Genomic DNA, 6,904 nt, shown 5'->3' with positions numbered 1-6,904 from the left:
ACAGAGAATTAGGTCAAATATGAGGATAATAAGTAGTTCTCTCTGGCTAGAATATAAATTTGATCAAAGAGATCGAGAGGAATAAAAATGGAAGACCATGGAGGGCCCTAAGTGCCAAGATTAAATTTTTAAAAATTGACAAATAATAATCATCTGTATTTATAGAATATGCTGTTTTGTTTTGATGTATACATTAAAGTTTCAACCAAGCTAAGTAAAATATTCATTACCTCACTAACTAATTTTTTTGTGGTGAGAATGTTAAAGATTATTATTTTAAACTTGGAATATACATACATTTTTTTTTTAGTGTGGTCACCATAAAGTGCAATAGAACACTAAAACTTATTTCTCCGATCTAACTGAAACTTCAGACACTTTGATCGACATCTTCCCTTTCCCCGTTCCTCCAGGTTCTGGTAACCACCTTTCTACTCTCTAGTTCTGTACAGTCAACTTTTTTAGATTCCACATATAAGAGAAATCAGACAGCATTTGTCTTTCTGTGCCTAGATAATTTCATCTACTGTCCTCCAACTCTATCCATATTGCTGCAAATGGCAGTATTTCCTTCTTATTTAAAGCTAAATAGCATTCTATTGTGTATATTTGCCACATTTTTTAACCATTCCTTTGTTCTATATCTTGGCTTTTGTGAATTTTGCATGTCTTGCCTATGGTGAATTATGCTGCAATGAACAGGGGAGTGCAAATATTTCTTTGACATCAATTTCAGACCTGTGGATATACACTTAGAAGTGGGATTGCTGGATCATATGGCAATACAATTTTTCATTTTTTGAAGAACTCCCATACTCTTTTCCAAAATAGCTATACTTATTTACATACCAATAAACAGTTCCCTTTTCTCCACCTCCTCATCAAAACTTCATCATTCCTCTTTTTAAGTAATAGCCATTCTAACAGCTGTGAGGTCATATCTCACTGTGGTTTTCATTTGCATTTCCCTTGTGATTAGATATTATGAACATTTTTTTCATATATCTGTTATCCATTTATATCTCTTCTTTTGAGGAAGGTCTATTCAGATCTTTTACTCAGTTTTTAATCAGGTTTTTTTTTACTATTGAGTGGTTTGAGTTCCTCATATATTTTGGATATTAGGCCCTCATCAGATGTCTAAGTTTTTGCAAATATTTTCTCTCAATTCATGGGTGTGTCTTTACTCTGTTAATTGTTTCCTTTGCTGTGCTTTTTAATTTAATGCAATCCCGATTGTCTATTTTTGCTTTTGTTGCCTGTGGTTTTTGGAGTTCTATCCAAGAAATCATTGTCCAGATCAATGACATGGAGCTTTTCCCATTTTCTCCAAGCAACTTTACAGTTTCGGGTCTTAACATTTAAATCTTTTATTCATTTTGAGTTTATTTTGTATATGGTGTGAGAAAATGATCCAATTTCATTCTTCTGCATGTGGATATCCCATTTTCACCAATGTTTATTTGAAATATTTTTCCTTTTTTCATGTAGGCATTTATTGTCATAAAATTCCCTCTCAGGACTGCTTTTGCTGCATTCCATAACTTTTGGTATGTTGTGTTTCCATTTTCATTTGTCTTAAGACATTTTTTAATTTCTCTTTTAATTTCCCCTTTGACCCATTGGTTATTCAGAAACAGGCTGTTTAATTCTCATATATTTGGGAATTTTTCAAGATTCCTCTTGTTATGGATTTCTAGTTTTATGCCATTGTGGTCAGAAAAGATACTCAAAATTATTTCAATCTTTTTAAATGTGTTAAGACTTGTTTTCAGCCTAACATATGATATATTCTGGAGAATGTTCCAGATGCACTTGAGAAGAATTTATATTCTGTTGCTGTTGAATGGAAAGTTTTATAAATGTCTGTTAGGCTTATTTGATCTGAAGTGTAGTTCAGGGCCGGTGCAGTGCCTCACATTTGTAATCACTTTGGAAGGCCAAGCCAGGTGACTTGCTGAAGCCCAGGAGTTTGCAGCCAGACTGGGAAACACAGCAAAACCCTATCTCCACAAAAAAAATACAAAAATTAGCTGGGAATGGTGGTGCATGCCTGTAGTTCCAGCTACTCAAGAAGCTGAGGTGGGGGGATCACTTGAGCCAGGGGAGATAGAGTTTGCAGTGAGCCATGGTTGTGCCACTACATTCCAGCCTGGGCAAAAGAGACCCTGTCTCAAAATAAATCAATAAATAAAGCATACTTCAAGTCCAGTATTTTCTCTCTAGATGATCTGTCCAATGTTAAAAGTGTAGTATTTAATTATCCTACTATTATTATATTACCGTCTATCTCACTCCTTGGATCTATTAATAACTGCTTTACCTATTTAGGTGTTCCAACATTGGATGGATGCATATCTACAACTGTTATATCTTCTTGATGAATTGGCCACTTTATCATCATATAATGACCTTCTTCAGCTGGGTGCGGTGGCTCATGCCTGTAATCCCAGCACTTTGGGAGGCCGAGGTGGGCGGATCAGGAGGTCAGGAGATCGAGACCATCCTGGCTAACACAGTGAAACCCCGTCTCTACTGAAAAAAAAATACAAAAAATTAGCCGGGTGTGGTGGCGGGCGCCTGTAGTCCCAGCTACTCGGGAGGCTGAGGCAGGAGAATGGCGTGAACCCGGGAGGCAGAGCTTGTAGTGAGCCGAGATGGCGCCACTGCACTCCAGCCTGGGTGACATAGCGAGACTCCATCTCAAAAAAAATAAAAATAAAAATAAAAATAAAAAATGACCGTCTTCATCTCTTTTTATAGTTTTTGACTTAAGGTCTATTTTGTGTGATATAAGTATAGCTATCTCTGCTCTCTTTTGATTTCTATTTGCATGGAATAACTTTTTCCATCCCTTCATTTTTGGTCTATGGATGTCCTTAGAGGTGAAGTGAGTCTCTTGTTGGGAGCATATCATTGAGTCCTTTTTTGTTAAACTATTTAGCTACTTGATGCCTTTTGATTGGATGACTTAGTTCATTTACATTTAAAGTAATTATTGATAGTTAAAGACTCACTATTACCATTTTGTTAATTGTTTTCTGGTCAATTTGTAGATTCTTTGTTCCTCTCTTCTTCTCTTATGGTTGTCTTTTGTGGCTTGATTTCCTATAGCAGTGTGCTTTGAATCCTTTCTTTTTATCTTTTGTGTATCTATTAAGGAATTTTTTTTTTGGCCACTATGAGGCTTATATAAAACATGCTAAGAACATCACTTGTTAAGCTGGTAATGATTTAACTTTGACCACTTGTACAAACTCTATACTTTTATTCCTCTCCATTTGTTTTTTTTTTTGATATGTTTTGTAATGTTTAGTTTGTGTCCCTTAACAAGTTAGTGTAACTACAGTTGTTTTTATAGTTTTGTCTTTTAATTTTCATGCTAGAAACAAAATTTATTTTCACACCACTGTTACAGTCTAAGAGTGTTCTGAGTTTAACTATATACTTACTTTTACCAGAAAGTTTTATGTTTTAACATATTTTGATGTTGCTACTTAACAATTTTTCCTTAAGCTTGAATGACTACTTTTAGCATTCTTGTAAGGTAGGTCTAATGGTGATAAATTCCCTCAGTTTTTGTTTGTCTGAGAAAGTTTTTATCTCTTCTTCCCTTTTAAACGACAGGATTGCTGGGTATAGTATTCCTGGTTGACAGGATTCTTTTTTTAATTTTAGTTTTGAATATATCATTCTTCTAGCCTTCAAGATTTCTGTGGGAAATTCATTGACAGTCTTCTAGAGGTCCCATGTATGTAACAAGTCACTGGCCTTACTGCTTTCAGCATTCTCTCTTTGTCTTTAACTTTTGACAATTTGATTGTAATGTGTCTTGGTGTGTCTCTCTTTGAATTTATCCTGTAACGGTCCATTGGGCTTCATAGATACAGATTTCTATTTTCTTTTCCACACCTAGGAAATTTTCTGCCATTATTTCCTTGAATGTTTTCTGTCCCTTTCTGTTTCTTTTCTCCTTCTGGTACACTGATAATGTATATATTATTCCACTTAATGGTGTCCCACAAGTCCCTTACACTGTCTTTACTCTTTTTCATTCTTTTGTCTTTTGAGTTCTTAGATTGGATGATTTCTAATGACTTGTCATCAAGTTTGCTAGTTCTTTCTTCTGCTTTATATAGATTGCTGTTGAAACCCTCTATTAAATTTTTTGAGTTCCATTATTGTATTCTTCAGCTCAATTATTTTTGTGAGCTGCTATTTTTATATTTTCTATCTCTTTGTTAAAGTTTTCAGTTTGTTCATGCATTGCTCTCCTTATCTCAGTAAGCATCTTTATGACTGTCCTTTTGAATTCTCTGTCACATAAATCACATATCTCCACTTCATTGGGGTTGGCTTCTAGAGATGTATCTTATATTTAGAACACATTTCCATCATTCTTCAGTTTTCCTTGACTCTCGTGTTTGTTTCTGTGCATTAGATAAAAGAACCATCTCTCCCAATTTTGTTAGACTGGTCCCATGTAAAAGATGTTTCTCCCCAATCAGCCCAGCCAGAGATTCCTGGTGCCTCTAAATTCCTTGTACTCATCTAACCGGATGTCTTTGTTCTTAGTGTCCCCCAAGAAATTAGAGAGAGTCATGCTATTGCCTTGAGAGAAGTGGGACAGAAGTCAGTTCCTTAGAATGCAGCTGAAGAGGCTGGGGTGTTAGATATGTTCCAGTTCCTTCTTTCCAGAGAAGTTGACAGCCAGAGTTTATCTCAAACTTGTTCTGCTGTACACCAAGGTGAGTGACTGAGAGAGATACTTGTATTCTTGATCAGAGTTCTCACTTTGGACCTGTGGAAATAGTTGCCGAAATTTTGCAACTTTATTTTATTTTATTTTATTTTGTTACATAAATTAACCCATTTATTATAGGCCAGTGATGTCTCAAAGAGTAGAAGAGCGTCTACTGGTCTTTCAACTCCTTCAGTCATTCTGATGGCGGACTTTCTGGTGACAGCGGAAGTGGTATTGTATGTCCAGGCACCACCGGCCACTGTCTTCATGCAGGAACCACAGTGCCAGATCCCCACAGCTCATCTCTTCATCTTCGTTTTGCCACAGAAAGAGCAAGTGTACTTGGCGTGCTGGCTGATTTCAATTTTCTTCACCATTTTCCGGAGGGAGGCCCCATAGCGGGTTCCGTATTTACCGACGATCCCGACTTTCTTGGTACGTTTGGCCATCTCGCCGCGAACTAGGTCCGAGCCCAAAGAGCAATTTTGCAACTTTAAAAGTCACCTCTATGTTCTCTGTAACTTAGGAAACTCAGGAATGTAGAGCTCCATTAACTCCAAGATCTAGGTTATTTAGAAGCCAGTACCTGGTTGGAAACTATAAAAGGTGGGGTGCTTGATGCTTGCAGAAACTACTTCCAGGATTTGCAGATCTGTATTTACTGATGGAGCAAGCCAGAGAAGGTATTTCAGAGAGTGCCCACTTTCCTGTTCATGCAAGCAAAAGTCTCTCACTCTCCTAGCAGGGACAGGCTTCTGGTATGGAGTTACTGCTGAAACAAGCCAGGGAAGAAGGGTCAGGGACTTCTCACTTTCCTTTTCAGTCATGGAGAGGTCCCTCTCTCCTTCCAATGAAATATTTCAGGAGTTTATCTCTAGAGCAAACTGAGAAAAAGAGCATGAGGAGTGCCACCCCTTTCATTCTTGCTGGTGGAGGCGTCCAACTTCTTTCCATGGAGATATGGTAGGGCTGAAATTATCACTGGAACAAGCCAAGGGAGAAAGTGCAAGTGATGCCCACACTCCTGTTCAAGCAAGCAGAAGTTTCACACCCTCCTTGTAGGGGGAGCCTTGTATGATCTTATCGTGAAAGCAATCCAGGATAGCGGCATACAGACATGGAGAGGTCCACCCTTCTCTTTCCGATGAGAGATTGCAGAAATTTATAACAGGAGACAGCAAGGGAAGAAGGCACTCCCTGTGCCTTCTTTCTGATTTAGACTCAAAGAAGTTTAATCCTTACATGCTCCTTATTAGGCTCCCAGATACCAGCTTGTTAGAAGCCAGAGCCACAGGGAGTTCCCTGAAAAGTGTAAGGCCAAACCCTCTTTAGTGGGAAGTTAGAAGTTGGGCTGATCTCTGGGGGCTAGAGCAGCTGGGAGTTCTCACATGGTTCAAAAGTCCCTTTGTTCATTGTGCTTGAGAAAAATCCTCCAATGCACTGTCCCCACTGTTCTTCAAGCATGGTGACTTAAGATCAAAGCACTCCCACAGGAACTGTAAAAGTTGGGCACTATACACGTGGTACAAGTCTCTCAACCCTCTGGAAGAAGCTGGGAGTTGGAGTTTCCTTCCTAATTTTAAGGCATTGTACTTATGGTAGGATTAGTGCAAGTGTGTCTCTGCTTTTCCTACCTGTTTGGATGTGGGTATTTTCTCAGTCTTCTAGTGTGGGGGAGACTTTCAACTGGATTCTAGCATCCTCTTGGAGAGAACTAATTCATGTGTAGGTGTTTACTTGTATGTCTGTGAGAGATGGAATAGTCAGGAGTCTCCTATTCTGCCATGTTGCTGACATCCCCAGGAAAAGGATTTTGAGTGGAGACTAAAGTATTTTGAGTAACAGTATTTAAGCAGAAATTCTCTGGAGTGATTAATCTAGCAATCATGGGTCAGACAGATTTGCGTAGGGAGAAAGTATAGGTATAAGCTACGGAAATTTTTTAAATAAGAGGTCATAAAGGGCTAAAATAAGGCAATGAGAATGAAAATGGAAAGAGAGAAAGAGAAAGAACAGCTGTGAGCCAGGAAAACAGAATGAACAAGAGTTGGTATCAATTGGAGCAAGAGAGACATTAATTGGGGCTCATGAGTTTTAGAGCCTATGTAACTAGAAATGCCACAGTCTTTGAAAGAAGACAGAGAAGAGGTACTGAGACAT

At 38.1% G+C, this 6,904-nt stretch overlaps 1 pseudogene across 1 annotated transcript; it reads right to left on the bottom strand.

The window, feature by feature from the left end:
* Nucleotides 1-4,850: 4,850 nt before the first annotated feature.
* LOC117095629 lies at nt 4,851-5,221 on the bottom strand (annotated as a pseudogene). The gene has a single exon (XR_004442115.1). The product of XR_004442115.1 is annotated as a 60S ribosomal protein L37a-like (transcript).
* Nucleotides 5,222-6,904: the final 1,683 nt, after the last annotated feature.

Source organism: Trachypithecus francoisi, unplaced genomic scaffold, assembly GCF_009764315.1.
Source record: "Trachypithecus francoisi isolate TF-2019V2 unplaced genomic scaffold, Tfra_2.0 Lachesis_group14, whole genome shotgun sequence".
In the NCBI taxonomy this organism is placed as follows: Eukaryota; Metazoa; Chordata; class Mammalia; order Primates; family Cercopithecidae; genus Trachypithecus; species Trachypithecus francoisi.
The sequence above is the reverse complement of the archived record's forward strand: the minus strand, read 5'-3'. Positions and strand labels throughout refer to the sequence as shown.